We start from the raw sequence: 8,903 nt of genomic DNA on the forward strand, positions 1-8,903 counted from the left end.
AGTTGTTCAGAACATAGATCCAAAAAAATAGACATCAGGGAGGGGGAAAAGCGATGAGGAAAGAGATGAATATGTGCGTGTTCTTTCTATTGATGAATCTGATCCAACTCTCTTCCTGGCTAACGACTCTCCTTTTTCAAATTACAAGCTGCTCTTGTGTTGAAGACTTGAATGGGAAGATCAACTCTGAGCATTTGGAATATAGCTGGAAAAAAAAAATCACTGTTGTCATTAAGAAGATAGGCATACTCAGAAATACAAGCAGATTTCAAGAGGAAGCTGTTGTAGCAATTACCTTTTAGTAACTTAAACTTTGACATCTGTAAGGGTTTCATTTACTCATGCAGGCAAACCTACAATCTGATAGAAGCAATTAAAACTAAGCCACTTCTCAGAGTGCATTGAAGGGAGTCTGGGCGGTTCTTCTCATGTGGATATGGCACTTAAAGGAACTGTCTGTGAGTCCCTGCTCTGGGATGTCTCCCACAACCTGTTTAATAATGTAGAGCTGTCTGTTAAGGTCCAACACACAAACTGGAAAACAGGCAGAGGTCAGAAACACCGGGCAGCAGCAAACTGGACATGCAAGCGTTTGCACCCTCCTCGTGACTTCCTCGAGCCAACGAGGCTGAGAAATGCTCCGTAAATGCCGCTGCCCCGTACCCACGTGCAGGGAACCCAAACGGAGCCAAGTGCTGCAGCGGAGAGTGGTGGGAGAGCAGTGCAGCCCCCACTCTGCTGATCAGCGGGGCCAGTACATCAGAGCAACCCAGGCGTTTGAGAAAGGCCACCGCTGGGCATTTCCCACTTCCAGCAGAGCAGTTTGGGGTTAGGCACCCTGGGGAAGACACCGACAGAATGCAGTTACCACCAGGACAAATGCTTGGGAAATGTCCAACCCTCTTTGCTTTAGGCACCACCTAAAAAGACCTGCTGAAAACTACAACTTCCCTTATCACCTGCAGGTTTGCAAAGTTATACCCATTTTTCTTGGGCAAATGTTATGCTTCACTTCATAAACTCTCTTACCTCTGTAGCACCCTGCTAGAGGACTGGCTGATCGCCATTGTATCCACCTCACCTTTGTTCTTGCTAGATAAAAATGAACCAGGCTCCTCTTGCCTTTTTTTATTACAGGGTTATGAGAGGTCTCAGGGGAAGGGAGATACTGTGTGCCACTGATGCAATTAGAATTTCTCTTCTCTGACTGTGGGGGACCAAGAATTGCTCACAGCATCCCAGAAGCACTGGCAGACAAAAGCTCTGCAACTGCTAGAGGTTGCTCATTTGTTTATTTCAAAATCATAACTGTCATTTTACTTCAGAAGAAATTAAAGTTATTAGGTTATATAAAACCCATTTTAACAAAAGGCAGATAATTAAATCCACTTCTTGAAGCTTAGAGCGTCTGTACATTTTAGCCAACAATTTGTTTTGACATTGTTTTATGACAGCAGTTCTCCTCAGCTGTATCACCTAATTATTTAACATCTACTTCCTTAACCTATTTCCATATTTCCAAATGCAGCTCAAGTTAGCTATAGATGGTAGAAATCACTTCACTTAAAACAGTTATTGAGCTGCTTGTGTGTGACAGGAGGGCAGAGCAGGCTACAGTTTTCCAACTTCATGTATGAAGAGGAAAAAGTTGCTGCTACAGTCAGTGCTGTAAACATAAAAAAAAAAAAAAAACACATGTCCCTCAGAATGTGTATATGAATAGTCCCACATGCAGGAGTATGAGTGGTTGTAGCCATAATAATTATCTCTGTAATAAATATTACTTTCATTTTCAAAGACCACAATTTGTGCTTGCACTGTAGCTCCTCACTAAAGTCCTTTGCATTCAGTAATCAAATAGCTCAGGGCAAGGTTTCCTACATAATGAAGAGCAGCAGTTGACTGTGTATTGCTGATTCTAATTTCCATCAGAAAGATATAATTGCAGCCTTACTTTAATTTCTGGTTAGAAAACTGGAAATCATCAATACAAACCAATCTGCACCAGAAACACTTAAATTTTTTCAAGTGCTTTATGAGCTACAGATCATACAAAAATAATCTGGTTCTTAATTACATCAATCTCACTTATTTTCATCTCAAAATAGACACAAGCTAGAACTAAAGAAAACAGAACAGACTTACACAGTTACTAAATATTCTGAAAGAACAGAATCCTATCTCTTTTGTAGGATACAGGATTCCCATCCTGCTGTTTTCAATCAAACAACTTTGATATTTTTCTCTTCTAGGAGTAGAAATACACATTTAATAAGCATAAACCTAATGCCCCCTGTTGGTTATATATAGCTAAAAACCTAGCCTGTGCACATGGGGATTCCTTCATCTCCTACTGCTAACAGAAGCAGTGTACAGAACATTAAAGATTTTACACAGGCACGGAGATTATGCTCCAGATTCACCTGGATGCATTTCTCACCTCCTCTACAGGCAAGGAGCCACATCCTGGTACACGTGATGCTTCTGTGTCTGCAAAGCTAGCCCTCATCACAAGAGTGCTCTGAAATAACTTGTCCTGCAGGCTCAAACCCCGTGCACAGCAATCCACAGTCATACAGCCTAGGGCCTCTGCGTCACCTCTTTCAATAAGCCAAAAGGCTAATTGTGGGTCAGGTGCTTAAAACAAATACCACTTGAGGATTTTAGCTTTTCCATCACACATTTCGGTAGTTTCTGAGACAACACCCAAACTGAAAACTGATAGCATCTTCAGCTGATCAAGTTTCCTGTGGTCATTTTATCCTAAATTTGGAATTGCCCTTTTTAAAAATAAGGCCCAAACCGAAAATATCCAAAATGAAGTGAAGCTTTTTCACCAAAAAAATTATATGGCCAACAGCACTTTTTCTGTAACTGAAGGTTGGGTAAAGCGCTTCGCCCCGGCTCTGGACAGCAGAAGGTGCTGAGAGACTCCGGCTACCTGAGGTCTCAGGAGCAGTAACAGAGCAAATAATTTCAGAGGTGAGAATCACTTCTGCGAGTGACAGGAGGTTGCTTGTACCCATCTCTGGACCTTTGCCTTTCATCAAGGATTACAGCTAGCTGCCCACAGCTGAACATGAGCGGTCCCTCCTAGCTGGCAGGCACAGCCCCAGAGGAGGGTGCTGGACTGATCCTCCATAGCTGGCTGAGCATCTGTCCCTCAGAAAGACACCCCTCTGTATGGAAGTGATAAATAGCTCAGACCTATGTGGCAGAGAAAAATGCAAAGACCATTCCCTTGTCTTGACCTGAAAATAGCATCAGAATTGGAGACACACAGCAGGAATTATCATCCTCTCACATTTTGCTGCAAATGCTGCCATTGAAATAGTTACACTTGTGACGAGTGCTGTGCCATCTCCTGTACTTTAAGTCTATGATGTTACAAACTCCAGGTTCATCAGAAATGAAGCCCAGAGTTGGGTATCAGCAAATGCCAGCATCCTCCTGGAGACACATCTAGTGTCCACCATACAGATGGCTAAACTGCCCAGAGCCTACGTAACTTCCACTGTTACACTGCGAAACCACAGCACAGCCAGGAACAGGAGGCATAAATCCCATTTAATTCTCTTACCTTAGCTCCTGGAGCAGCTGCCTCTCGTTCGGGGATAACCTAGTCTCTGTCTTCAGGTTAAATGCATGCCAGTGATATCAGGATTAGGACCAAGAGGGACAAAATAAACTGTTTATGAAATGACAGAATTTTGACATGCAGGGGAACACCAGGAGGCGTTTCGTGACTGCTGGCAGCCCAGCAGATGCCTAATGCTGAGCAAACTTGGCAGGGACTTGGGCACTCCCTTCACCCTTTCTGAAAAAATGGAAAACATTCACACGCCCAAGCGAACCTTGTCTCCCTCAGCCACACCACACACAGCCAAAACCTGTATCTTTTCACAGGCCACTCATTTCACCTCCTGCCAGGCTGTAAGTGGCACCCATCCACAGCAGGACCCTGGGGTGCTGAGACCCCTGGGCACCCAGGATGACAGCCCGTGAGCCCCCCAAATGCTGCCCAGCCCCCCAGTGCCCTGCAGAGTACCAAACGTGACCAGAGGCACCAAAACTCTTCGTGATAGTGAAGGGTCCCTGGAGCGGTGCCTCTCTGTGTGTCCACATCAGCCATCACCACAGTGACATGGGGACACCCTCCCTGGACATAAATCCCCTCAAGATCTCCATAGGCTCCAGCACTAGCCATGCTGCAATGAGACATACAGCTGCTGCAGCACTGGCAAAAACAGGCCCTATTTGTCCAATTTTTATTATTTACACAGCTGACCCAGAGGAGGGTGGATTGCTGTTCGTTCAGTCACCTGGATCTCATCCTACCTAGATCAGAGGGGCAGCTGGTGCTGGTTTTGATATTGCACCCTAGGAGCCAGTGAGCAACATCTTGGAGTACCCACCCTCCAGTCACTTCAGTCCTCTGCTGGGTTTGGTCAAATCCAACTTTCATACCCAAAGTCTCCCAATTCCCCATCTCTGGCATAGCTGAGCTGTGCCCGAAATCTAAGTGATAAAACATACAAGTTCCTTAATTGCAACAGCACATGGAGGAAGATGGCACAACTGGAATTATGGTATAAAACTTGGGCAGCGTAGAACCAAGCTCTCAGCATTTCTTTGAATCAAATCCAGCAAAGCCTCATCACTGAAACAATTTTGCAATATCTATCTATTCCTTCAACAAAAGCAAGTATAGTTTCCTCTCTGCCCTTAATTTGAATGCATCCTACATCAGATGATTTTTTTTGGACATTCCTCAATGAAATATAAACTCTGTCATTAAAGAGACAGCAATATTCCTCTGCTGGTTTTGACATAAAAATATCTTTCCTGAGCCACTCTTGAATCAGCATTATTTGGATAGAAAGTAAAATGTTATTTCAGGTTCTGTGATAGAGACTTGGGGATTTTTTTGTTCTTTCTGGCACTCTCCCCTCCTGTCATTTTAAAATAAATTCAAGAAATCTCATCAGTGATAGGAAAGAAGGAAGTCACTGAGAAGAGTATCTGGCTTTATCTGTTAAAGTGTTTTGTGTAATCTGGTCTGACTTTATTCCATGCTGGGGAACCTGATGTTTATCCTCATATGTAGTCCTTTGTGACCCCTAAGACCACAAAGATAAGAAGAGCAAAGCTTTTAAAATAATGCAGTGTCATATCTCTCAAAGATGCCTGTAAATCTGCCTTTGAGGCTGGAGGAAGGGAAGAAGAATCCAACTGAACAAAAGATTTAAAAAACACATGATACTCTACAAATCCATGTAACCACTCAACAAAACCGGAAGAAAAAGAGCAAAGAAACACCTCCAAAGCAGCACTGCAAATGGCATGTGATGCAAGCAAATGATAAAGAAACCCTTGCAGCCTTTAAGGACATCAAGTGAAATGCAGAATGCTCACAGTTGGCTCAGCTTGCTCTCTGCTTGATTTGAATTTCAAGCTCTGATGTACAAAAAGCATTGTTTCAATACAAGGTTTTGAAATCCTCCAGGACAGGCTGCCTGGATACTTTTGCTTTGAAGCTGTCTAAAGATTTCCCTGTCATCGCTGTTTCACATTAAAACATATATTATCCATTGCAGGACTGAGCAAATAGATTTTCAGCTTTTCTATTTCCCCTTCCCTTAGTCAGATTGTTTTCTTCCGGCTTTAAGTATATGCAGTTTTAATGGAGAGATGTTTAAAAAATAATGTTTTCCTTAGAGAAGACAAGAAGTTAAAAGCCATTTATTGTCTCCTGCTGTCAGATTTTTGCCAACAAATCCAGAAAACATAATACAATCAGAATGATTGATGCTGTAAAGCAAAACTGTCTGCTTCTGCTAAACCATTATTTTGTCCTGGTTGCATCAATTCTTAACATGTTTCCATGATTTCAGCTGCCTTCCAGTTGATGCCTAAGCCCAGTCCCATGAACTGAGCAGAAGACAGTGAGTGCACATGATGGTTAACATCACTGGCTCTGCTGCTTCCCTGAGCCCTGCGTTTCAGGCTCAGTGCTAGGTCCTGGCCCTCACCCGAGACCAGTGCTCCCTCTGCCCAGCTCCAACAGCTCCCACGTCCTCCCGGCTCACACAAAGTACGTTTGCCTTTCCCTCCTTTTTCAGACTTTTCTTTCTCCCTCCACCTCACGTTTCTGCTCATCCCACTTTCCTTCTGCTTTTGTCCTTTTCATGACCCAAACTCCTGGTCTATTGCCTCTTAAATTCTTCTTCCTGGACTTGAATCCTCCACCTGCCTCTTCCAATGGTGGAAAATATTCGGAACAGATAAACACAGATTCAGAAAACAGCACTGCAATTAAATGAACCACAAAACTTACCCAAGGGTATAATGTTTTTCCAAAGGAAGAAACACATTCCCCTTTCATGTTGTATGTAATGAGTAATAGCGATCAGGATCTGAAGATGATCTTTACCCATCACCAATTGTAAGAGGATTTTAGGCAAAGCATTATGTGTTTTAGAAGTGTAAATACACTGTGAGGAATCGTGACCTGGCATAATCAGACAGATCAGCAAGGAGCGGTGTCAGTGAGGAACACCCTTAAAAGAGACTGGAGCAACTTTAACTGTCGCCAGTTATTCCCTTGCCTTTGCTTAGAAGGCTGAATTTCACCTACTAATTAAAAAGCAGATAACACACCCCTGCTTTTAATTAATAAGATTTACCAATCCCAGCTTGTGCTGTCTGAATAGAGGCTCAATGTATAAAGTATTAGCTCCAATTATTTTTGTTCAAATCCTCTATGATTTCCTTTACTCCACCTACTCATTTATTTCTCAAATCCTTCAGTTCCAAGTCACCCTTATGTTCTGGAGCCCTGTTTGTGGTAATAACCCCAGACACCCAGATCCTGTGTAATATCCTTTGCAACACCCCATATCTGAGGGGGCTCCCAGTTCTTAAGGAGTTTGTCAGAGTAGCTTCACAATCTGGCTCTCTGTCACCCACTTTGCATGCTCACCTACCATTCCTCCTCTCTTTCCCTCCCATAGTCCTGGAAATGCTTCTTTGTGACTGGCAGGCTGTTCCAGGGTTTCAAATGTGATGATCCCTTTATTCTCCTTCCCCAGCTGCCAAGATGGGAGCAAGCTCTGCTAATGTCATTTGCTGCTGAAGAAGGACTGGCTGCAAAAAGCATTCTCTGCTTCTTCAATCTCTAAATTCAACTGTAGGTCATCTCCTCCACATCTGCCTCTGCTTTCTCCCCCCATGCCTCCAGAAACTTCTCTTCATCTTGTTCCTCTTACCTCCCCTCTAAGAAGACACCCCTACACCTGCTCCTCATTTTCCCAAATCTCATTTCAGCCCCGTACATCTCACCATGTGACCTAATCCCTCCCCATCCCCTTCCCTGTCCTGCATACAGCAGCTCTACTTTATACACAGGACCAGAGCATCACCCCTTGTTTCCCTTTGGTGCTGCAAATCAACTTCCACTCCCTCTCCTGAGCACTCTCATACAACCTACCATCCCTTTGGAAGTGAAATAACCCAACTGTTTGCAGTATTTACATCTATCCAGCAGCTCTTGGTAGAAATCATTTGAGCAGCTCTGGTTTATATCCTTCTGAGGTTTCTTAAACTGCTGCCCAGCTTTAATTAACTTGTCAAGCCCCTAGACTTTCTGTATTACTCCCTATTCCCTTGTTAACATAGCTTACCTACTGTTGTTAGCTTTTCACAGCTGCTTTGCATTGTGGAAACATTTTCACTAGGTTCACGGAGATATCTAAAGCTGTTCTCTTCAGCTAGGAGGCCCCAAATAACTCAGACCCTGTGTGCAAGGGTGACACTGTTTTATGCTGATTTTCAATTTCCTCCAGTTTTCTTAGCTCAGGCATCTCAAATGGCAGATTTTGAGGAATTAACATGAATCTGGAGCATAAGTAAATTTTGCTGGAAATTCACCAAGCTCCAAGACACATGATGTCTTCCACATTCCTGCAGGACATCTCATATTTCCTACTGCTTTCCCAGGCTCTGAGGGTCCAGCGTGTCAAAGACAGCACGCGATTCTGCCTGGGCTGTTGGAGGCAGAAGCTGAGTACTTCTTCCTGCTGAGTGGATTGCTATAAAAGAACACAGAAGTCCTTAATAAATAATAGAAATATTGGTACACTTACTTGGAGGGTGCTGGTGAGAAATAGGCATAACCTTATTTTACGTCCTTCCAGGATTCTTCAAGCAGCTGTTCAGTTCAGAGTAACTTAAGACATTTGTTAAGGCAAGTTTAAGTTGTAGTTTCCTTTTATGAAAGGTGTTTCGTTTAAATGGATTTTCACTTATGAATCTTGAAACTTTGAATATAAAATTTAGAAAAAAAAAAAAAAAAACACACACCAGAATGATGTACAGGTTTATTTAGACAGATGGGATATTTTCCACACAGGTTAACACAAGACAGCGTGCAAACACACCATTCCAGTTCCATCAATGTGAACGGAGCTAATCCAAATATCATCAGGTAAGGGCAAGAGCCTCTCAGTACAGTTAAACTGGATTATTTAGCCATCTGCAGAGAGGTCTTTTCTTTCCTAACAAACAGCTGGGTGCCCCTTCAGCCAAGCTGAACTCCCACTGAAGCACCACCAGTGGAGCAGATGTTTGTCCTGACAGTGATTGTACCAAGGGGCATTGACATGTCTCCTCAGCTGGGGATCGCAACCTCTTGAGGGTCCACTGAGTATTTATAATATGAAGTTTTCCAAGGCTTATATAGCCAGATGACCCCACGTAAGTGCTGTAGCACTCTGAACCATTTCTTTAAACTTTCCACTGGACTGCTGCTACCACACGCTTCTTCATGCTCATCCGGTCCAAACACTGTGCATGCCAGAATGACATCTGAGACTGAGGAGAATACAGGGATCTTTCTAATTCCC

This window comes from Tyto alba, unplaced genomic scaffold (assembly GCF_018691265.1).
Source record: "Tyto alba isolate M040663 unplaced genomic scaffold, T.alba_DEE_v4.0 Super-Scaffold_29, whole genome shotgun sequence".
NCBI classification, from domain to species: domain Eukaryota; kingdom Metazoa; phylum Chordata; class Aves; order Strigiformes; family Tytonidae; genus Tyto; species Tyto alba.